The following is a 23,279-nucleotide window of genomic DNA, read 5'->3' as shown; positions in this document are numbered from 1 at the left end:
AAGGAGTTGGGTGACGGGACTGGAGGGTGGTTTCGGATCTGGTTCAATAGCTGCCCCGAGAGCTATTGCATAATGAATGGGTCACCGAGAGTCCCGAGGCTTGTGAGGGTCTGTGGCCTGGGTGAGCACCTAAGAGCCTGGGGTGACCCAGCTGGGAGGGAGAAGGATGCCAGGGGGTGGTAATATGAGAGAGGATGGAGCGAGAGAGGCCTGTGTCATGGTTTGACCTGTACAAGACTTTACAAATAAACACTGGCAGCACCTTGGCCAGCAACTGAAATAGAAAAGATCTAAGGGATACTAGATAAATGCTCTGAATCAAGGGTATGAGTGGTTCAAAGGGAGAATTTTCTAACCATTAGCACGGTGGAATGGGTTACTGTGTAAGTCGGTGACCCGTGTCGTATGTGAGCATTAGTTTGGCCCTTCTTCTGGAAGTTCAAGTGCAGTGGTCCTCAAATCGTGCGTGTATCAGAATGACCTGGAGAGCTAATAATGAACACGGAAGTCCAGGCTTGCTGAAGTAGGGTAGCGTCTAGGGCTCTGAGTTTTTACTCCAGGTGATTCTGATACATAGCAAGGTTTGAGAGCCACTTTTAGAGAAAATCTGTGCATCCCATTCCATGATTGCTGAGACTCTTTGCAAAGCATATCTAAGAATTCCAGGTGACACAGCACCTACCTCCCTACTTCATGGGGTGGGGTTGGGGGGGTGGAGATGATATAAGAGAAGGTATGGAAAGTCATATGTGCTCAGTAAATTAGTCTCATGTCCTATTTGCCCTCCCCTTTCCCAGAGGTAAATGCACACAGGACTGCCCCCAACCCCTCCCACCTCTTCTCTGCACATCTGGGAGTAGGATCTGTGGGGGAGGAGGGGGAGCCCAAGTGGAACACACACTGGCTAGGAAGGCCACATCAGGTGGCCATTCAGAGGCCACCCAGAGCCACATTCAGGACAGACGGAAATCCCAACCCCTTGTCAGTGGAATGGCATGTCCAGCTGGAGTCCAGGCTAGTTTGTGTGGCCCAGGTGCCCCCTCACCCTCGGCCTGGCACACTCACCTAGTGCCATGTGGTCCAGGTTGTCCACCAGCAGGCTGGTGAAGACATGACCGCACTGCTGCAGTGCCCAGATCCCATGAGCAGCAGTATCTGCAGCCACCCAGGGAGAGGGCATGCACCACCTGCAGGTGGCCGGCCAGCACCCCAGGGCCCTGCAGCAGCGCCAGCACCCCAGCTGCCCGCACTGGTCCCTGACGTGGGCACACAAGTGGCTCGACGTGCTCTCCATGGCCAGCTCATCAAAGCCGCAGGCCAGGCAGAGCTCCAGACACTTGGCCTGGGCTGCTGGCCATGCCCCAAGCCAAGGCAGGAGCAGGACAGTGGGCGGGAGGCCGTGGGGCTGTTGGGCCCAGCCAGCAGGACAGGTGGATGGAGCAGAAGAGCGGGCCACCGTTGCGTCGGCAGCAGGCACGCGGGGGGACGGCTGGGCAGCCCTGGCCTCTGGCCCCACTTCCCCATGCCTCCATGGCTGGGAACAGGGGCTCTCAGATGGAATGACCGGGTGGTTTAGGGGGGCTGGACTAGCTATTTGAGGTCCCTTTCAGCTTCTGCGGTTCTGGTGCCAGTCAGGAAGTGGGCTTCCAACCTGCAGAGGCTGTGTTTGATTCAGCGGCCCCTGATCCTCCACAGTTTCTCTGTACAGCTGGGAGGGAGGTTTAGGACCAAAGGGAGCACTGAAATGGAGAGAACAGTTCCCTCCCACCCCCTCATCACTCCCCCAACCCTAAGCTGAGATTTTTGTTCTTTCAAGATCCCTCCTGGTTTGTGAGTACCCGATCCCCCGCCCCCTCCCCCTGTCTCTTTAGGTTCTACCCCTGCTGTGGCAGTTTGATATTATGTATAATTCCAAAAAGAGATATTGACTATGTTTGTAAACTGGTCTGTTCCTCTGGGTTGATACCCCTTTGACTGTATTAGATTCAGAGATTTCACTTTTACTTCATTAAATCAAGATTCGGGCTTTGATTCAACCATGTCATTAGGGCGTGCAGGGGTGAGTCCCTGTCCCCTTGGTGGGCTGTATAAACACGCTCAGTCAAGAAGAGAGAAGTGGATGCACAGAGAAGAACACAGAGGAAGAGAGACCGCTCCATAGACATGGCAGAGGCCCCGGGAAGAGAGTGAGCCTGATAGTTTGCAGCTAAAGAGAACACAGCAGCTGAGAAGCCCTCCTGACAGACCAGCCTTATGCTAGTCTACAGCTGAGATCAGAAGAAGCTGGACCCACGGATCCTTAGAGGAAGAGGAAGGCTGAACCCTCACAGACATTGCCTGCTGTTTTGCTTCAACACGTGGCAGATGATTTTGGGTGAGGAAGTACCTCTTTTTTTTTTTTTTTTTTTTTTCTGAGCATGCAGTAAGTCACTTTATTCTCTGCTTCCCTTATAAGCTTTTTTTTTTTTTTTTATAATTTTTTTATTTTTTATTGACTTTGTAATAATATTACATTAAAAATATATATGTGAGGTCCCATTCAACCCCACCCCCCCACCCCCCCTCTCCCCCCCCCCAACAACACTCGTTCCCATCATCATGACACATCCATTGGATTTGGTAAGTACATCTTTGGGCACCTCTGCACCTCATATACATTGGTTCACATCATGGCCCATACTCTCCTCTATTCCATCAAGTAGGCCCTGTGAGGATTTACAATGTCCGGTGATTACCTCTGAAGCACCATCCAGGGCAGCTCTATGTCCCGAAGACGCCTCCACCTCTCATCTCTTCCTGCCTTTCCCCATACCCTTTGTCCATTATGTCCACTTTTGGAAGTACCTCTTATGGTACTTTGAGTTGGACTCTTTAGGGCCTTATGACTGTAAGCTTCTACCCCAAAAAATACCCTTTATTTATTTTTTCTTTTTTCAAAGATTTATTTTATTATTTATTTTCTCTCCCCTTTCCCCTCTTTCCCTTCTCCTCCCCTCCCCCCGTTTTCCGCTCTCTGTGTCCATTTGCTGTGCCTTCTGTGTCTGCTTGTATTCTCAGCAGCACCAGAAATCTGTGTTTCTTTTTGTTGAGTCACCTTGCTGCATCAGCTCTCCGTGTGTGCAGGGCCACTCCTGGGCAAGCTGTCATTTTTTCCGCACAGGGTGGCTCATTGCAGGGCACGCTCCTTGCGCATGGGGCTGCCGGCCCTCCTTGTGCACAGCAGCGCCACTCGTGGGCCAGCTCACCACACCGGTCAGGAGGCCCTGGGTTTGAACCTTGGACCTCCCATGTGGTAGGCAGATGCTCTATCAGTTGAGCCACATCCGCTTCCCAAATACCCTTTATAAAAGCTGACAGAGGGAAACGGACTTTGGCCCAGTGGTTAGGGCGTCCGTCTACCACATGGGAGGTCCGCGGTTCAAACCCCGGGCCTCCTTGACCCGTGTGGAGCTGGCCATGCGCAGTGCTGATGCGCGCAAGGAGGGCCGTGCCACGCAAGGGTGTCCCCCGCGTGCGGGAGCCCCACGCGCAAGGAGTGCGCCCGTGAGGAAAGCCGCCCAGCGTGAAAAGAAAGAGCAGCCTGCCCAGGAATGGCGCCGCCCACACTTCCCGTGCCGCTGACGACAACAGAAGCGGACAAAGAAACAAGACGCAGCAAATAGACACCGAGAACAGACAACCAGGGGAGGGGGGGGAAATTAAATAAATAAATATTTAAAAAAAAAAAAGCTGACAGAGTTCTGGTACTTTGCATCAGCACCGCTTTGGCTGACTAATGCACCCACCTTACACACAGGTGCACTTCTTCAGGGCTTGGGAGCCCAAACCTACCCTCCCACCCCACCCCCACCTCCCTTCTGCTCCAGTTGAGAAGAGTCTGGAGGCCGGGGATCTGGACACTGGGTAGTGCCAGGGTCAAATTTTCAAGCCCCCTGCAGCCTCCCCCAGGCCCAGCCCCACAGCCCCGCTGTCCTCAGGGCGCGGCAGTCACCGCCACCAGCCTCCTCCTCGCTTACCTTCCAGCTCAGCAGAAGGGAAGAAGGGCGGGTCAGGGGCCCCGGAGAACTTGGTCCCCACTTTCTCGCTCCACCCGTCGTAAGTTCACTGGCGATATCAGCTTCTGGGCTGAGAGCCTGGCTCCCGTGCCAGGTATGCCCCCAGCCCAGCGAGAGCTGGGGAGAGGGCACTTGGGTAACAAGGGGTGTGCTGCGTGGGGACTGGCAGAAACCGTCCTTTCCCCTTCTTTGTGCCTTAGTTTCTCTGTGATCCTAACTATGGAAAGAGAAGCACCCTCCCGAGGTGCCCCAATAGGCCCCCACCTTTTGACCCCACCCTCAGATATTCCACTTGACCCTCCACGTTTCAGGGCAGGCCGACCACAGGGTGGCCAAGTGTGGGGACTGCCCAGGGAGCATCAGACCCCAGGAGCCCTGGTCTTGGAGAGCAGTGCCTCTTCCTGATTCTTCATCTTCTGCCCAGGGTGGTTGCCCTGAAACGAGATGCGCCAAGGACTTCGTCTGATAAACTGCAGGCGCGTCAGTTAAGTGGGCAGGAAGGTTCTCCTGGAGAAGGAACGGGAAGTCAGGAGGGGGAGACCAGGGGCTGAGCTGGCTCGAGGAAGGAGGCGGTCAGGACAGGATGTTGCTTAAAGGCTTGGCTGTGACCCCCACGTCCTCTTCCACCCCCTATTTTAACATCTTCATTTCCACCGCTCCCTGCAACGTGGGCTAGTGGGGAAACAAAGTCTGTGTCAGATCTAGAGGGTCAGAAGGTCAACTGAGGGGAGGGGCTGCCTCTGGACCCCACACTGCCTGGAGCCCTGCTCCCTGCCTCATTCCTTCCTCGTGGGGAAGCACAGGCTCCCCTCCCTCCCCATGGTCTCCAGTGCTTCCAGCTCTTTTGCATGCCTCTAGTCTCTGGGAAACCCTTGGGGTAAAACGGAGCGAAGAGCTTTCACAGTGGAAGCGTTGAGGGGAGAAGAGGGGCTACAGAGGGTTGTGTCCCTCCTCGTGGTGGCAGGACTCCCTGGTCTGGGTGCCTCAGAAGCAGTGTTGCAATACATCCAGCAGATGGCGCCAGAACCCACCAGCCTGTGGGACTCCAGGGAACCAGATGTGGGGCAGTTGCCTAGGCAACAGGCTGCATTTCTGAGAGCCCTGCCCTTGGCAACTGTTCCCTAGTTGCCCACGAGCATAGTAAAATTTGGCATCTGGAGCACATTAGGGCATGAGGGTAAAGTAATTCAAGTATCAGAAAGGAGGGGCTGGCCAGCGGAGGGGAGAAGGGTCTAACAGACCGGTTTTCTGCTGCCATTTATTACGATGCACTAGTCAGTGTGACAGCACTGGCTGATCCATGGCAATCATATAAGGCAGAAATACGTATTCCTGTATTATGGCTAGAAAAAGGAGGCTCAGAGAGATAGAGTGGTTTGCCCAAGTCAGCTGGTAAGAGGTGGAGTAGGGTGAGGAGCAGCCGGGCATGCCTGGATGACCGCCTCCACCCACAGGTGCCTCCTGGTGCATGCAAAGTATCCAAGTCCCCCAGTGAAGCTGGCCATGAAGGGGGCTGGGACGAGCCTTGATCGGAAACCAGGGATAGCAGCAGGAGGTGAGGGAGAGGTGAGAACAAGCCCAGCTCCTTGCAGCCATGTCCTTTCCTTGCCTAGCCAGGGTGGTGCCCTCTGCTCGGGGTCTCCCCTGACTAGCTGTGGGGCTTCCCTCTTTTGAAGAGGAAAGGATCTGGAGGGAAGCAGATTTGGGAATTCTGGAGGTTGAAACCAAGGCAGAAGAGCTCACAAGAAGGGCACAAAGCTGGAGCCCGGAAAGTGTTTGGGGAGAGAAGCAGGCAAGGATTGTGCAGAGGAGGAAGCAGACTTCACCTGGGTTAAGGGGCAGAGATTCAGAGGATTCTAATTCCGTTCACTTTCCTAATCTATTCTCACCCCACGGGCAATTGCATTCACCTGCCTACAAGACATCTCCACCCATACATTGAAAAGGAATCTCGGCAGAGGATGTTGCTCAGGTGGTTGAGCGCCTACTTCCCATGTAGGAGGTCCCAGGTTTGATCCCTTATACCTCCTAAACAAACAAATAAACAAAAAAACAACTCATGGGAGCTGGGGGTAGCTCAGTGGTTGAAGCTTCAGGAATCTCACACCAAAGATAGCCAATGCAGTTTCTGGTTCCCACCACCACCCTCCCAGGTCTGCTCCTCCTCAAAATGATCCCATCTAAAAAAAACAGCAGTTTCAATCTTCCAGTTGGTCAGATTAAAAAACACACACGTCAGAGTCACCCTTTCTCTCACTCTCCAAGTTTACTCCATCAGCAAATGCTGTATGGCTCGGCCGTCATATCATATCTCAGCAGCCTGACCACTTCCTCCCATCTCTCCCACAACAGCCCTGACCCAGGCCACCATCATCTCTTGCCTGGGCTCTGGTTTCCCCGCCCGCACTGTTGCCTGTCTGTAGAGTATATCCACGCCAGCAGCTGGGGTGACCCTTGTAAAGATCAGGCAGTGCACGCCATTTCTCTGCTCCCTACCACACTCTCCAAGGTCCTTTACGGTCTGGTCCCCATTATCTTGGACTTTGCTCCCTCCCGGTTCTTTCCGCCTCACCTGTTCTGTTCCAGCCTGCTGGCCTCCTTGCTGGCCTATCAAGCAAGTTCCCTCCACTTCCCCCAAAGATCCATGGGGCTCACCTGTCACTTCCTTCTGGTCTCTGGGTCTCTGCGTAAGTAGCATCTGGTTAGAAAGACCTTCCCTGATGGCCCTGGGCAAAGCAGCAAACCACCTCCCTCCCCCACACCCACACCAGTGCTCCCTTTCCTTGCTTTATTCTATTCCTTGACACATCGCAAGCGTATTCTCTGTGTAAACGGACATTGTCTGCTCCCGCCATTTTGCCTATTGCTGTCTTGAACTTCTAAAACTGTGTCACTTAGTAAATACTTGTCAAATGAATGAACGAACATGTGAAGCATGAATTCATCACCTACTCTGTTCTATTAAGTGTAGCGATGCAGGATGCACAGGTGGGCAGCACACAGGCTCCCCTGGAAGAGCTCCGCAGCTCCTAGAGGAGATAAACTTTCTTTAGTATTTGTTGGCCAAACAGTGTGTGCATAAAGACTGTCCCTAAATACAAAGACTCACTGCACTGTGAGGATTTTCTTCTGTTGGACACTTTTTGCACGGGTTATCTCATTTAATGCAGACCTGTAGAGTGGGGCTATTATCATCCTCATTTCCGGAGGAAAGACTAGACTCAGAGAGGCAAGTGATTTGCCTGAGGTCATCTAGCTGCTAAACCACAGAGCTGAGATTAGGACCTCAGGGCTAGCTCGTTTGCCCCAAGTCCTTACTCCTTCCACCTATCACAGGGGATGTCAGAAAACCCCAGGGTTGGAAAAGAGAAAAAGAAGCCGAGGAAGGGGAATCTTCCCCAGAGTCACCCTCGGAGGGGATGCCTCATGCCCGGTAGGAGACAGGTAGTGCAGGGTGGAGCTGGCAGGGGCCCTCGGTGACCAGGTACCTCGCCAGCCCCTGCTGGCTTTGGCCCTCCACTTGGATGTCCTCTGCAGCCCTGGGGGTGACTGGGCTCCCTCCCCTGGCACCCAGCCTTCTTTGCCACAGCCCTGTCCTTGCCTCGGGTCTGGCCGCACAGGATCCCTTTCTGGCCCAGTCAGGCATGTAACCCCGGGCTGACAGGCATCCGGATGCCAGGGCGGCCGTGGCCCGCCAAGGGTGAGGTCACAGGCTGAGCACTCTGTGCCCGGCCCCTCCTCCCTCCCTCCCCCTGCCCTTCAGAATTCCCCCCAGACCTCCCTCCTGCACCATAGCTTCACCCCAGCAGCCCCTGGCCTTTTCTGGCAAGACCTAGTGTATTAGTTTCCTTTTGCTGCTGTAACAAGTCACCAGAAACTTCCTGGCTTGAAACAACATGGATTTATGATCTTACAGTTCTGCAGGCTGCCTTGTTTCTAGAGGCTCTAAGGGAGAATCGGTTTCCTTGCCTTTTCCACATTCTAGAGGCTGCCTCAATTATTTGACTCATGGCCCCCTCCTCCGTCTTCAAGGCGCTTTCTGACCTCTGCTTCCGTTGTCACAGCTCCTTCTCTGACTCGGACATCCCTGCCTCCTGTTATAAGGACCCTGGTGATTACCCTGGGCCCACTCAAGAACCCAGGAGACTCTCCCCATCCTGAGATCATTCACTCATCACACCTGCAGAGTCCCTTTTGCCGTATAAGGGAACATACCCACAGTTCTGGACTTTAGGACATGGGCCTCCTTGAAGGGCGTTCTTCAGCCCACCACACTAGCCAGGCTGCTGACCTCCACACCTGGAAGGGGCATCTGTGGCACACTCACCATGACCCACACTCCATGCTAAACCTCACTGGCATTTTCTCATGTCATCTCTAGGGGTGGGCAGGAGTCTCCACTGTGTAGCTGAGGAGCCTGGCTGACTCCAAAACCTGTGGGCTTTCCATGACCCCAAAGCTGACTCTCTCCTGGGAACTCCCACCTGCTCCCCTCTGCTTTGGCTTTGAGTCCTTTTGGGTTCACATCTTGGTCTGGCCTCCAGCTCCCTGAGGCAGGGATTGCATCTTATCCCCTGGGATGCTGGCACAGGGCTTGAAGTTTAGAGAGAGGATTTTGTGGGCTGGGGGTCTATGGGTGGGCTCTGGGGGACCTATGACTCCCCAACCTTACATGCAAAAGTGCGTGTCTGTTCATTTTTCTGGGCAGAGGGAGCACAGCTTCCACCAGATTCTCAGAGTGGGCTTGATCTCCAAGGATCAAGAAATACTGGTGGGGGCTGTCCTCTGTCCCTCTTCCTGGACTCCAAGCTCTAAACGCTTCCCCAACAGTCTGGCTCATCAGCACCAGGGGCCAAGGCCAGAGGAGGCTATGGGAAGGTGGTGGGACAAGGGCTGTCCCGTGATGCCCCCATCCCAGGCTGTTGCTCTGCATTCTGGAAGGACATTTCCAGGCCTGCCTGGCCACAGGCGCTGTGTTTTAATTTGCTAAGCCACTCAAAGCAGATACCATAAAATGGTTGGCTTTTAATTATGGGGATTTATTAGCTCAAAAGTGTACAGTTTTGAGCTTCCTTGGTTTTAAGGCCGTGAGAATGTTCACATGAGGGCAACATCAAGGCGAAGCTTTCCTCCTGGCAATCCTGGACTCCTCTGTCTTGTGGCAAGGCACATCTGTTGGGCTATGCCTTCTCTTCTGGGTTTCCTTCCTTTTAGCTTCTTGCTTCCTTGGCTCTCTCTCTGTCTCTCATTTATAAAGAACTCCAGTAAGAAGATTAAGACCCACCTGGACCATGCCTAAACTGAAGTAACCTATTCAAAAGGTCCTACTTGCAGTAGATTGACACCCATGGGACAGGATTAGCTCTAAGAACATGATTTTGGGGATCCACACCGTTTCAAACCACCAGTCTGGTTCAAGTCAAGTCAAGTCACCAAGGAGGCTGAATGTCTGTGAGCAGAGACAGATGGGATGTTAGTACAACCCTGGCTCCTTGCTGTGGATGAGCCAGGCTCACACTCAATGTTTGGGCAGAGGACTCACCAATAGGTCTTGAGAAAATGCTGTTGTAATTCAGCAGGTCTTGGGGTGGGCCCGAGATTTTTCATCAGCCAGGGGATGCTAACGCTGCTGGCCCATGGGCCACCCTTTGAATAGTGAGGATCTAGAGCAGGGGTTCTTAACCAGGGTCCATGGACCACCAAGGGGTCTGTAGAAAAATTTCAGGGGGTCCGTGAACTTGAATTGAGAATTAAAAAAAAAAAACACTATTCCTTGTGGGGATGTGTTGGTGTGGGTGTAATATATTCATTAAATAATACACAGTATAGTGTGGACTAAGTAGGGGGTCCGTGATTTTCACCTGACAGGCATCGGGGTCCGTGGAACAAAAAAGGTGAAGAACCCCTGCACTAGAGGCCCTGGGCCCCCCTTTGTCTCTTACCCCTCCTTTGCATTCATTCAATGACTCAAGACCTTTTGAGCTCCCACAGTGGGTCCTTCTCTATGCTCCCTCTTCCCTCTTCCTCCCGCTGGCAGAGCCTGGACCCACAGGAGCAGAACACAGCCTTGCTAGGGGGGCCGGGATGGGGCAGGCTTCCCACCTCAGCCCCCCAGCGTTCCCCTTGGGAGGTTCCCCATCACCTCCCGAGCCCCTGCCTGCCCTGAACCTCTGCGGTCTCCACCCTCTAAGCTTTTCCTGTGCTAGACCCTGGCAGACGTGACTTCACTCTCCTATCAGCAGGGCCCACCCTTGAAAGAAGAAGGGGTGGAGCATTTGTGGTGGCTTGGAGCTTTGTACCCCAGAAAAACGTGCATAAACAAATACCTTCCTGTGGGTGTGAAACCTCGTAGATAGGGCCTTTGGAGGAGATCTGTTCAGTCAAGATGTGGCCCAGCTGAATCAGGAGGGATCGTCATCTTTTACTGAAAGCCTTACAGGGGAGGTCACAGAGAGAGAGAGCACCAAGGGCCTAGCCAGAAGCTGGAAGTCAAAGGAGCCCAGTGAGGTGGGGGAGACGCCGCGTGCACTGTCACCTGCCGCCAGAGCCAAGGACCAAGGGTCTTCGGCAGCCGGCCCCGGAGCACCACAGTCCTCGGGGAAAAAGCATCTCCTTGATGATGCTTGATTTTGGACTTCTCCAAGCCTCAAAATCCTGAGTCAATAAATTCGCATTGTTTAAGTCAACCCCTTGCTTAAATGTGGTATTTAACTAGGAAACAAAAACCCTGTTCGTCACAGTTTTGCCCCAGGCAGGACTAGAACACAGGACTCTCGTTTCCAAGTGAGGCAGATTCGGGCACGTTATTAGGATTCCTGATTTTGGGATGCAGATCTATGAAAGGGTTTGTTCACCTTGTGAAACAGGAAGTGTGTTTTAAGCAATCTGTTCCAGCAGCCTGGACACCAATATTCCCAGTTTGCCCCCGTCACCCATGTCCTTCTTCCTACTCAGGGAAGAACAGTGGCATTCCTTGCTCCCCATGCTCTCATGGGCAACCTGATCAGGGGCTACACCTGATGGAATGGGAGGGGATGGGGCCTAGGGGACGGAAAGTTGTAGGACACAAGCTGTTTCTATCCATCACCTGTGCTCCAGAGATCAAACTTCCCACACACAGTCCAGGAAGGAGGAGAAGGGATGTGTGTGAGTGCGTGTGTGTGCGTGCGTGTGTGTGTGTGTGTGTGACAGAAGGAAAGGAGGTCATCCGGAAGGGCTTGCAGAGGACAAGCCAGCTGGGTTCTTCTCTTCTCCCGCAGCAGCCCAGGCATGGAGCCCACCCAGCAGACCAGAGCGGGCCCCCTCCTCCCCCAGCCCCGCCTCAGCCTCCCGGCCAGTCCCTCTCCAGGGTAAGGTGGACGAGTGTCCCCAGCATCGACTTTGCTATTTAGTAGTCCTGCCATTTACATAATGAAGACAAATCTCACAGGAAACAGGGAGTGGGCTGAGAGGAGGTTTTCTCTCCAGCTCTTGGCTGCGGGGGAAAGACGGGGGGCGAGGTGAGCTGGGGGAGGCAAACGTGGGTTGGGGCTCCTGGCAGTACAGGGCGGGGGCCCCACCTTTCCCGGTCGACCTGCTGACCAGTCCTCACGTGGAAGCTGACAGGGTGGTCCCGCGCCTCCCTTGGCCCCCACAGGCCCCTCGCTGCTCCTCTGTTCTGCACCGGCCCTGAGGAATTGGGCGGGGAGAAGGTCACCGCAGGAATGGCTGGGGGCTGCAGGTCGTCACCTCCCTGCTGGGGGGACAGCTGAGTCCTCCAGGCACCTGTGGAGAGCCTTCAGGCTGTCAGAAGCCAGCGCCCAGCCGGCCTTCACGCGGAGGAGGGGCTCGGGTCACAATCCCCAGCGTGGCTGACCTACGGCCCTGTCCCCCTTGACCCTGAGTGGGTGGCCCATTGAGTTTGCGGCAGGGTAGGTGGGGCAGGATTAGGGGACCTCTGCTCTGAGTGGGCACGTGCTTTTTCGCCTGGGACCGGGAACCAGGACAGTTTTCCCTGGGGCCTATTCTGCCCTATAAAACTTAAACAGATCAATCTTGCAGATGGTATCGCAGCTCCTACCAAACCCCAGCGTCTTTATCTCTACCTGCTATTCAAGTGCATCGGGAGCTCAACCCGCGGGAGGCACTCCTCCCCTGCTAGCCACTTGCATACTTGCTTGTGCTTGCCCCCTCCTGGCTGCCCCCACCAATTTCCTCTGCTCAGTGGCCCCAAACTTCTCCACATCCTCTACTTGCTCGAGCAGCATTATTTTTCACTCCTGGAATCATAATGCCATAATAATGATAGTAGCAAACATAGCATTTCTCTGTCTGTGCCGGGCACTCTTCAAAGCCCTCTCTCTCTTTTGTCGCATTTAATGGTCCCCTAACCCTCTGAGGCAGGGGTTCTTAACCTTTCTTGTTCCACAGACCCTTTTGCCAGTCAGGTGAAAACCACAGACCCCTCACTAAGTCCTCACTATACTGCGTATTATTTCATAAATATATCACACCGCACCAACACATCCCCTCAAGAATAATGTGTTTTTTTTTGCATTTCAAATCAGACTCACGGACCCCTTGTTAAGAACCCCACTCTGAGGGAAGTACTATTATTATCCTCATTTTGCAAATAAGGAATCTGATACCCTAAAGGTTGGGTTAGGTCTAAGGGCTGAAGACACAGAGACCCACAAAGCAGACATTTGGGAACAGCTGTCCTTGTCAAAAGATTAAAAACACAGTCCTTTTTTCTTTTTTAAATGACAAAGTAACGTGTGCAGCAGATGTCCCTGACCCTTGTCCTATCCATCCCTAATCCCCAAGAACTAAAGCAGCAAAGAGATGACAAGCAGGAGCTCACTGGGGAGACCCTCTCTGCCTTCCAGCTCCCGAGCCCTGAGAGCCGGCGGCAGGAGGGAAGGACAGCATCGGGGGAGGGTCCCTTGCTCCCGTCTCTGTTCCTCTCTTCCAGGCCGCCCACCGCCGCTCTGTTTCACTCCTTCATCTCTGGGTGCTGGGGAGGTGCTCTGACTTGCGGGGCAGGGGGCAGCCCCCCAGAGCTGGGCTGAGATGCCCACCTACCCCTTTTTGCTAATTTCTGCCGTGGTCCTTCCCCCCTTTCTCCCCCCACCATCCCCCCAGGCCCAAGCCCCACTCTCAAGTGGTGTGCGGGCATGCGTGCGCGTGCGAGCCCCAGGCCCTATCCCTGCACTCGCTGGAGACCCCCTCTGCCTGGGGAGGGGGCAGAAAGCCTTAGAGCGCGGTTGGTGAGGGGGTTGGTGAGGGAGTGAGGGAGACACGCTGAGCTCAGGGAGGCTATACAGGGACGGTGGGGAGGGGGGGGGGCTCTGTGGGGAAGAAGATGGAAGCTGGGGTCAGTGGGAAGAGGTAAGGAGAATCTGAGTCTGGGGTCCAGGAAGATCACAGGATTCTTGGGTGATGGAGATATTTAAGGTGTTGAGACACCTACCTGAGCAATTTGTTTTGTTTATAATCTAAAGCACACACTTATTTCTTTCTGATTAAAAAGGTATGTGTATCCTGGAGCAGATGTGGCTCAAGCAAATGAGCACCTGCCTCCCACACGGGAGGTCCTGGGTTCAGTTTCCGGTGCCTCCTAAGGAAAACAGACCACAAGCAGACAACGAGCAAAAACAACAAGCAAACACACAAACACAATAAAAACAACAAGCAGACAAGCAAAAAATACTAAAAAATATTGAATTGTAACCTAAAAATGTGTGAATGATAAGGTTTGTGAACTATATGTGAATAAAGTTATTTTTTTTTTACAAAAGATGTCCAGGCCAGAAAATTAAGAAGTCACAAAAAAATATAAAGAAGAAAATGACAGCCACCCATGCTCTTAGCAACCAAAGATAATCACTGTTAAAATTTTGGTCTATGTCCTTCCTGTCTTTTTTCTAAGCATATATATGCATAAGTATATATAAATGTAACATGACAGTGGTATTATTTATATATGACTTTATATCCTGCAGCTGTTATTGTCTATATTTTAGTTCCCCCTGCTTTGAAAAGGAGCTTTATATAGTGGTTTTCCATTTTATTGAAATATTGAAAACTTTATTTGTAACACTTGCATTATGGACATACCATAATTTATTTAGCTCTTGCCCTATTGTTAGACCACATGAGAGTGTCCTGTGTTTTGTGATTACACATAATGCTGCCATGAATATTCTAGTACATACATTTTTCCTGAATATTTGATTTTTTACATAGAATTATTGGCTAGAAGAGGAATGGTTGCATCAAAAGATATGAACTTTTAAAAAGCTTCTAGGGGAACTGATGTGGTTGAGTACCGGCTTCCCACATACATGGTCCAGGAGTCAATCCCTTGTCCAGGTATCTCTCTCTCTCTCTCTCTCTCTCTCTCTCTCACACACACACACACACACACACACAAGCTTCTGGTGAGGAATGGATGTGGCTCAGGCAGAAGAGCACCTGCTTCCCACATGAGAGGTCCTGGGTTTGGTTCCTGGTGCCTCCTAAAAAAAAAAAGCTTCTGGTGTCTTTTGTAATTACATTTAAAAAGCCTGTACCATTGTAAACTGTTCCAGCCATATACATATATGCTCTTTTCACCATACTTTTGCTAGCTAGCACTGAATATTATTTTTTAAAAAGATGTATTTATTTATTCCTTGCCACCCCCTTGTTGTTTGCACTGTGTGCTGTATCTTTAGGAGGCACTGGGAACTGAACCCGGGACCTCTGATGTGGGAGGGAGGTGCCTGATCGCTTGAGCACCACTGCTCTCTGCTTTGTTGTGTCTCTCATTATATTTTTCCTCCCCATGTCTCTTGTTGTATAATCTTGTTGCATCAGCTTGCTGCACCTGCCCATCGCAGTCAGTTCACTGTCTTCTTTTGTGTCTCTTGTTGCGTCATCTTGCCTTGTCAGCTCACTGCACCTGCCTGTTGCACCAGCTCTCTATCCTCTTTAAGAAGCACTGGGAACCAAACCAGGGGCCTCCGATGTGGTAGGCGAGAGCTCAGTTGCTTGAGCCATATCCATTTCCCTAGCACTGAATACTATTGAACGGGGAAAAAAGAAAATACAATTTGAGAATTTGACAAGTGAAAATGGTGTCTAGTTTTATGTGTCTTCTGTGACTACCAATGAGGGGGAGTGTTTTTCAGGCATTGTTCATTGTTAGTATGTGTATTAGTCAGCCAAAGGTGTGCTGATGCAAAATACCAGAAATTGGTTGGTTTTTACAAAGGGTATTTATTTGGGGTAGGAGCTTACAGATACCAGATCATAAGGCATAAGTTACTTCCCTCACCAAAGTCTATTTTCATGTGTTGGAGCAAGATGTCTGCCAATGTCTGCGAGCGTTCAGGCTTCCTGTGTCCCTCCCTTCCAGGTCTTGCTTCTCTCTGGGTTCAAGGTTCCTTTTTTCCCAGGGCTTGCTTCTTCCGGGGATCAGGGTTCCTCTCTTCCTGGGGCTGGCTTCTGTTTCCTCTGTGAGCTTAATTTCCAGGACTCCAGCTTAAGGCTTCAGCATCAAACTCCAGCATCAAAACTCCAACATCAAAAACCCCTCAACTCTGTCCCTTGCCATGCCTTTAATCTGTGAGTCCCCACCCACCAAGGGGTGGGGACTCAACACCCTAACAACATGACCCAATCAAAGCCCTGATCATAACTCAATCATGCCCAGGTACAGACCAGATTACAAACATAAGCCAATATCTATTTTTGGAATTCATAACCATATCAAACTGTTATAGTACGTCCCAGTGAACTGCCCACTCACCTGCCTAAGTCCAGATCTGACTGTGCCACTTCATGACTATGGGACCTTAGAAAGTCACCTGGCCCCTGTGCCTCAGTTTCCACATCTAGCTGTGAAAATGGAGGGGAGGTTGTGGGGATTAAATGAGGGACTACTTGTAAAGTACTTAAACTGCATTTGATACAAACTAAGCCCTCAATAAGTATTGGTTATTGTTGCTGTTGCTAATTGGATTGCAAGGAACAGAAACTCTCTTACCTTCCCTCAAATGAATGAGAGTTTCATGAAGAGGCATATGTAGTCTGGAACTGGAATGCGTGAGGAGCGGGTGAGTGATGCCTGGTGTCTTCATTCCTCTTTCTGCTCGTAGGTGTCCTCTGCTAACTCAGAATTTTTGGCTGGTACATGGTTTGGCTTACTGTGGCTTTTCCACTTCCCCTGCTGAGTAGGAAATTGGAAATTCTCTTGGTAGTTCTACTTAAATTCCTAACACTCAGAAAGAGAGGATCTAAGAGCCCAGCTCGTCCTGCCCCATCAGGATACAGGCCCTAAGTCATAGCTAATTGCTCCTGCTCCTCTCTAGTGGCCGAGAAGAGGCTCTAGAAAGGACAAAGCATAACCATTACTTCCCAAACAGAGACGGTGGGCTGGGGGGTGTTCCTTAAAAGGGCTTTGGAACAGAACATCAGGACAGCACATCTCTAGCCTGTTGTTTATTTTATATTTTTCTTGTTACTTTGTATGAAGTCTTTATGTATTGAGGAGGATTTTGAATAAAGAGGTCATATGTTGGAGGACTTGCTGATGGATTCAGTACGGAGTGAGGGAGAAGAATCAGGCATGATGCTCTGACTGGCTTGTGCGAGGAGGTGGGTGGTGGTGCCATTTACTGGGGGGAAACAGATGGGGGACAGGGAAGGTGGAAACAAGTAGCTCCATTTCAACAGAACAAGTTTGAGATGACTGTCAGGCCGCTAAGTGGAGATGCCAATAAAGAAATATAAGGATGTCACTGAGAAAACAATCCTCGTCTCATGGGCTGCTCCTTGTCAGTCTCTAGTGTTCCTTCTCCCATGGTTTTTTTAAGGAGGCACCAGGGTCTGAACCCAGGACCTCATGCATGGGAAGCAGGTGCCCAGCCACTGGGCTACATCCACTCTCCTCCCATGACTTTCATTTTATTTTTTAAAGAATTTTATTTTATTTTTCTTCCCTGCCCTGCTGGTTTTGTTCCTGTGTCCATTCACTGTGTGATCTTCTATATCTATTTCTCTCTTTTTTGTCTTCTCTTCTCATCTTTCTCCTCTAGGATTCACCAGGATTCCATCCTGGGGACCTCTGATGTGGAGAGAGGTTCCCTGTCAATTGTGCCACCTCAGTTCCTGGTCTCTGCTGTGCTTCACCTTGACTCTCCCCTTACTCTCTCTTTTGTTGCATATCATCTTGCATGACTCACTTGCATGGGCACTGGCATACCGCGTGGGCACTCAGCTTTCTTGGGCACTCGACTCTCTGCGTGGGCACTCGGCTCACCATGTGGGCACTGGCTCACCGTGCGAGCATTTCCTCACCACACGGGCACTCACCTGGGCACTTGGTTCATCACACAGGCACTTGGCTCACCACAGGGACACTTGTGCGGGCACTCAGCTCACCACACAGGCACTGGCTTGCTGTGCAGGCACTCACATGGGCACTGGGCTCACCACGTGGGCATGCTTTCTTTTCTTCTTTTTTGTCAGGAGGCCCCAGGAATTGAACCCAGATCCTCCCATATGGTAGGTGGAGGCCTTATCACTTGAGCCACATCTACTTCCCCCTCCCATGACTTTTAAATGTTGACGCGCCCCAGGCTCCATCCACAAGCTGACCCCTCTTTCCTTCCTATACTTTCTCTCTGGATCATCTCATCCGCTCCTGTGACTCTAGCAGTCAAAATGCTGGTAATTTAAAATTTTACATCTGTGGATCTGACTTCTTCCTTGAGCTCTCCAGACTCATAAATCCAACTGTCTAACAAAAGTAACATTTACTAATTGATTACCTATTAGATACCAAGCATTCTTTTTTTTCTTTTGGTTTTTATTATTATTATTATTATTTTTAAAGCAAGCACTCTTTTAAGGGCTCAAGATACAAGGTCGAATAAGATACATAAGAGTTTATACTCTTCTCAGGGTGTGTGTGTGGGGGTGCCAGACAATAACCAGTAGGTAAATAAACAAGAAGGATCAGATTAGGTAGCGAGGGAAAACAAAGGAATGGGAAGTGGCATCTGAGTTGATCTTCTAATGATAGGAGGGACTAGTCATCTGAAGATCCCGGCAAAGTGTCTTCCAGGCAGACGGAACAGAAAAGGCTCTGAGGAGGGACAATTTGGAGGGTTTGCAGGACAGAAAGAAAGGCAAGGTGCCTGGAGAGTAGTGAATGGAGAGATGGGACAGAGGAGGCTGGAGCGGCAGATTGTATGAGATGAATATCATGGAAGTAAGCCTTTTTTTTTTTTTAAGATTTATTTTATTTCCTTCCCCTTCCCCTTCCCCTGTGTTGTCTGCTCTCTGTGTTGACTCACTGTGTGTTCTTCTGTGTCCCCTTGTACCCTCGGTGGCACCGGGAAACTGTGTCATCTTGCTGCGTCAGCCCTCCATGTGTGTAGCACTTCTGCTGGGCGGGCTGCGCTTTATTCACGCGGGGTGGTTCTCCTTGCAGGGTGCACTCCTTGCACGTGGGGCGCCCCCGTGTGGCATGGCACTCCTTGCGTGTGGCAGCTCTGCGCATGGGCCAGCTCACCACATGGGTCAGGAGGCCCTGGGAATGGAACCCTGGACCCTTCCATATGGTAGGTGGACGCTCTATCAACTGAGCCACGTCCGCTTCCTACCATGTAAGTAAGCCTTGTAGACCTCCTAAGGCAACTGAATTTTACTGTAATTGCAGAGGGAATTATGTGATCTGATTTATCCTTTTAAAAGCTCATTCTGGGGAAGCGGATGTAGCTATAGTGAGAGAGCTTCCACCTACCATATGGGAGGACCTAGGTCCGATCCCTGGGGCCTCCTGGTGAAAAAGAAGAAAAGAAAGCATGCCCGTGCGGTGAGCCAGTGCCCGGGCCAGTGCCTGCATGGTAAGCCAGTGCCCACGCAAGTGAGTCACATAGGAATATGATGACACATCAAAAGAGAGACAAGGGGAGAGTCAAGGTGAAGCACAGCAGAAACCAAGAACTGAGGTGGTGCAGTTGACAGGGAACCTCTCTCCACATCAGGAGTCTCCAGGATTGAATCCCAGTAAATCCTAGAGGAGAAAAAATGAGAAGAGAAGACAACACAGACAGCAAAAACAGCAGGGTGGGAGGAGGGGAAGGGGAGTAAATAAATAAATAAATAAATAAATAGAAGCTCATTCTGGGGAAGTGGATGTGGCTCAAGCAACTGAGCTCCTGCCTACCACACGGGAGGCCCAGGTTTGGTTCCCAGTGCCTCCTAAAGAAGATGAGCAAGACAGCAAGCTGACACAATGGGCAGGTGTGGTGAGCTGATGCAACAAGATGACACAAGAGACACAAGGAAAACATAATGAGAGACACAACAAAGCAGGAAATGGAAGTGGCTCAAGTGGTTAGGCGCCTCCCTCCCACATTGTAGGTCCTGGGTTCAGTTCCCAGTGCCTTCTAAAAAGAAGACCAGCACACAACAAATAGACATAGAAAATGCAAACAACAAATGGGGTGGGGAGAAATTAATTAATTAAATTCTTTTAAAAAAAGATCATTCTGGCTGCTGGGTAAAGAATGGACTAGATGGGCAAGAGAGGAAACTGGTGGTCTATGGCAATAATCTAGCTGAGCTAGTGATGGTGCCCAGTGGAGGGGTGAAAAATGGTTGATGAGTAAAATATTTTAGAGATGGAGGTGCCAAGATTTGCTGATGAATTAGATGTAGGGCTGAGTAAAGAGAGGAATAAAAGACAGAGTTTTGGCTAGACCAACTGAAAGGTGGTGCTCTTAAGCAAAGTGGGAAAGAATGGGGAAGAATAAAGGAAAATTTCTTTTGGTAGAGCTGTTTCTGTTTTGGTGAGAGAGAATAAATGATGGAAATAGAATTCTATTTTGGACACGACAAGTTTGAAGCATCTTTTAGAGGTCTAGTCGGAGTAGTTGAACAATATGAGTCCGGAGCTTAGAGGTAAGTGTTTTTACCTAGAGCCAGGTTATTAGATGAGATTACCCTAGGAAAGAATGCAGGTGGAGAAGGCAGAGTGGTAAAGGAAGAGTGCCTGCCTCGGAAGCCAGGAGAAGTGGGTGCAGGGGGGCAGAGTAAGTGGTCACGGGAATCGGGAGGTCAGAGGTCAGGGAAGAAGAGGCCTCAGGTCCACAGGATTCGGCTGCAACCCGAAAGTCACGATAAGTTGACAAGAGCTGAGTTAGCAGAGACATGGAATGAAAGCCAGACTGGAGCAGTGGGGAAGAAACTGGAGACTAGGGGTGCCGACAACCATGGAGGAACTGCTGTGGAGACCAGAGAAGTGGGGTATAACTTGGTCGGTGCTGCTTGCCACATCAGCGTCTTGCTTCCGACCATGCTTTTCGTTCCACTGACCTTCCTGTTAATCCTTGTGTCAGCATCACAGTTTTTTAAAAAATGATTGTAGCTTTGTAATATAGTTTAATAGGTATGTAAATAAATGAACACATGCTATCCAAAAGAGCAAGTTTCCCCCCGACATCCCATTTCCCACCTTTCTTCTTCAGAACATTCTTAGATTTTTTCCTGTTACTCTTCCAGATGAGCTTCAAAATAATTATAGCAAAGTAAAAAAAGAAAGATCACTGATGTTTTAGTTTTAACAGTACTAAACATATAAATCAAGTTGGAGAGGATTAATGACCTTACAACATAATGAAAGGTTCTATCCAGAAACAAGATTTGTTTCTGCCTTCATCAAGGCCTCTTTTAACACCTCTCAATCAAGCTGAGCAGTTTTCTTCATGTAAGTTCTTTGAATTTTTTAGTGTTTATTCTTTTTTTTTTTTTTAAAAAAAGCATTTTGCCTATATTTTATGAAATTTTTCTTCCAATTCTTCTTTAGAAAAGTTATTAATGGGGCTATTTAGCTTTAACCTAATTACATTTTTTTCTAATGGTTTTCTGTTGTTCACAAAGTAATGATATTTTGGCTTTTCTTACTCTTTTAAAATAGTTTATGTTTATTTCTCCTCCTCTTTGTACTCCTCCACAACCTTCTTCCTTCGTCCTTTTCCTTCTCATCTTATTGCAATGGCTACAACTTGCAAAACAAAGTTAAATGTTAGCATTGATAGAACATTTATGCCCCTAATTTTAATGATAATTACACTTATATTTCACCATTAAGTATGGGGTTAGGGAAGCGGACTTGGCCCAATGGGTAGAGCGTCTGCCTACCACATGGGAGGTCCGCGGTTCAAACCCCGGGCCTCCCTGATCCATGTAGAGCTGGCCCGTGCACAGTGCTGATGCACGCAAGCAGTGCTGTGTCACGCGGGGGTGTCCCACGTGTGGGGGAGCCCCACACGCAAGGAGTGCGCCCCGTAGGGAGAGCCGCCCAGCACAAAAGAAAGTGCAGCCTGCCCAAGAATGGCACCGCGCACACAGAGAGCTGACACAGCAAGATGACACAACAAAAAGAAACACAGATTCCCGGTGCCGCTGAAAAGGATAGAAATGGTCACAGAAGAACACACAGCAAATGGACACAGAGAGCAGACAACTGGGGGGGCGGGAAGGGGAGAGAAATAAAAAAAATAAGTCTTTTTTAAAAAAAGTATGGGCTTAACTTTTCTTTTAAAATACAACTTTTTCTCAATTAAGAAGATATCCTTCCGTTTTTCATTTTTGAATTTTTACATTTTTATGCAAGATGAATATTAAATTTTACCAAATTCTTTTTGCGTATCTGTTAAAAAGAGCATGTATTTTTCTTTATCTAGTGATAAATTATATTAAGACATTTAAAGTTTTTATTGTGAAATGTATTATACATGCAGAAGAGTATATAAAAACATATGGGGAAAGAAGTATATGTATTATTTTTGAGGTACCAGTACAGGGGATTAAATGCAGGACCTCATATGTGGGAGGCCAGGACTCAACCAATGAGCCACATCAGCTCCTTTGAGTGGGTTTTTCATTTACTCGCTTGTTGTTTGTTTTTGTTTTTCTTAGGAGGCACCAGGAACCAAACCCAGGACCTCCCATGTGGGAGGCGGGTGCTTAACTGCTTCAGCCATATCTGCTCCCTGTATGTATTCTTTTAAAACTAACAATCAAATGAGCTCCATGTATTGACCACATGGGAAAAGCTGTTGAAAATGACTAGTATCTTACAAGTCTCCTGTTAGCTTTAACCTAATTACGTTTTTTTCTAATGGTTTTCTGTTGTTCACAAAGTAATGATATTTTGGCTCTCTTGTTATAACTGCTCCCACCCCAGTGAATGGCTCTCTTGACTTTTAGGTTAATCCTTCCCTCACTTGCATTTATGGTTTCATCACATATGTGTGTCTTCCTAAACAGTGCTTAGAAGCAAGCGTAATCCTGTGAAAGGACAGAACAAATTTTTACTACCAGATGAAGACTCCCAGGAGAAGAGATGCTGAGGAGAACCTCTGGGTCTTGGTATGGTTTTGGCTCCCCTGAGCTGGCAAGAACCTCTTCTGGGCAAGGTCATCCAGGAGTCCTGGGAAACAGCTCACTATGGTGAGGGCATCTGGCGAGGCTGTGTCAGACCTTAGACAATGGATGGAATATGGTCAGGGTGGTGGGCTGCTCTGTGTTCTCTGCTTCTGAGTTCACTCCTATTTTCCTCTTGGGTTAATAGGAACACTTCTCTGGCCAGGTAACAGGGCCTTGAAGCACTTGGTCAAGATCAAGCAAGTACAGCAGGAGTCTGGATCAGGCTTCCCCACACATTCTTTTTTTTTTTTTTTGAAGATTTATTTATTTATTTATTCCCCCTTCCCCGCCCCCCTTCCCTCCAGTTGTCTGCTCTCTGTGTCCATTTGCTGTATGTTCTTCTGTGTCTGCTTGTATTCTTGTCAGCGACACCAGGAATCTGTCTCTTTTTATTGCATCATCTTGCTGTGTCAGCTCTCCATGTGTGGGGCACCATCCTGAGCAGGCTGCACTTTTTTTGTGTGCTGGGCGGCTCTCCTTACAGGGCGCACTCCTTGCGCATGGGGCTCCCCTACACAGGGAACACCCCTGCCTGGCAGGGCACTCCTTGCGCACATTAGCACTGTGTCTGGGCCAGCTCATCACACAGGTCAGGAGGCCTTGGGTTTGAACCCTGGACCTCCCATGTGGTAGGCGGATGCTCTATCCATTGAGCCAAATCTGCTTTCCCTTCCCCACACATTCTGACCTGAGTTTCTAAAGATGGTTCACTGGCAGCAGGGATCTTGGTGATAACAACCATCAACATGTCAACCTCCT

This window comes from Dasypus novemcinctus, chromosome 5, assembly GCF_030445035.2.
Source record: "Dasypus novemcinctus isolate mDasNov1 chromosome 5, mDasNov1.1.hap2, whole genome shotgun sequence".
Lineage (NCBI taxonomy): Eukaryota > Metazoa > Chordata > Mammalia > Cingulata > Dasypodidae > Dasypus > Dasypus novemcinctus.
Note: the sequence above shows the minus strand (reverse complement) of the source record.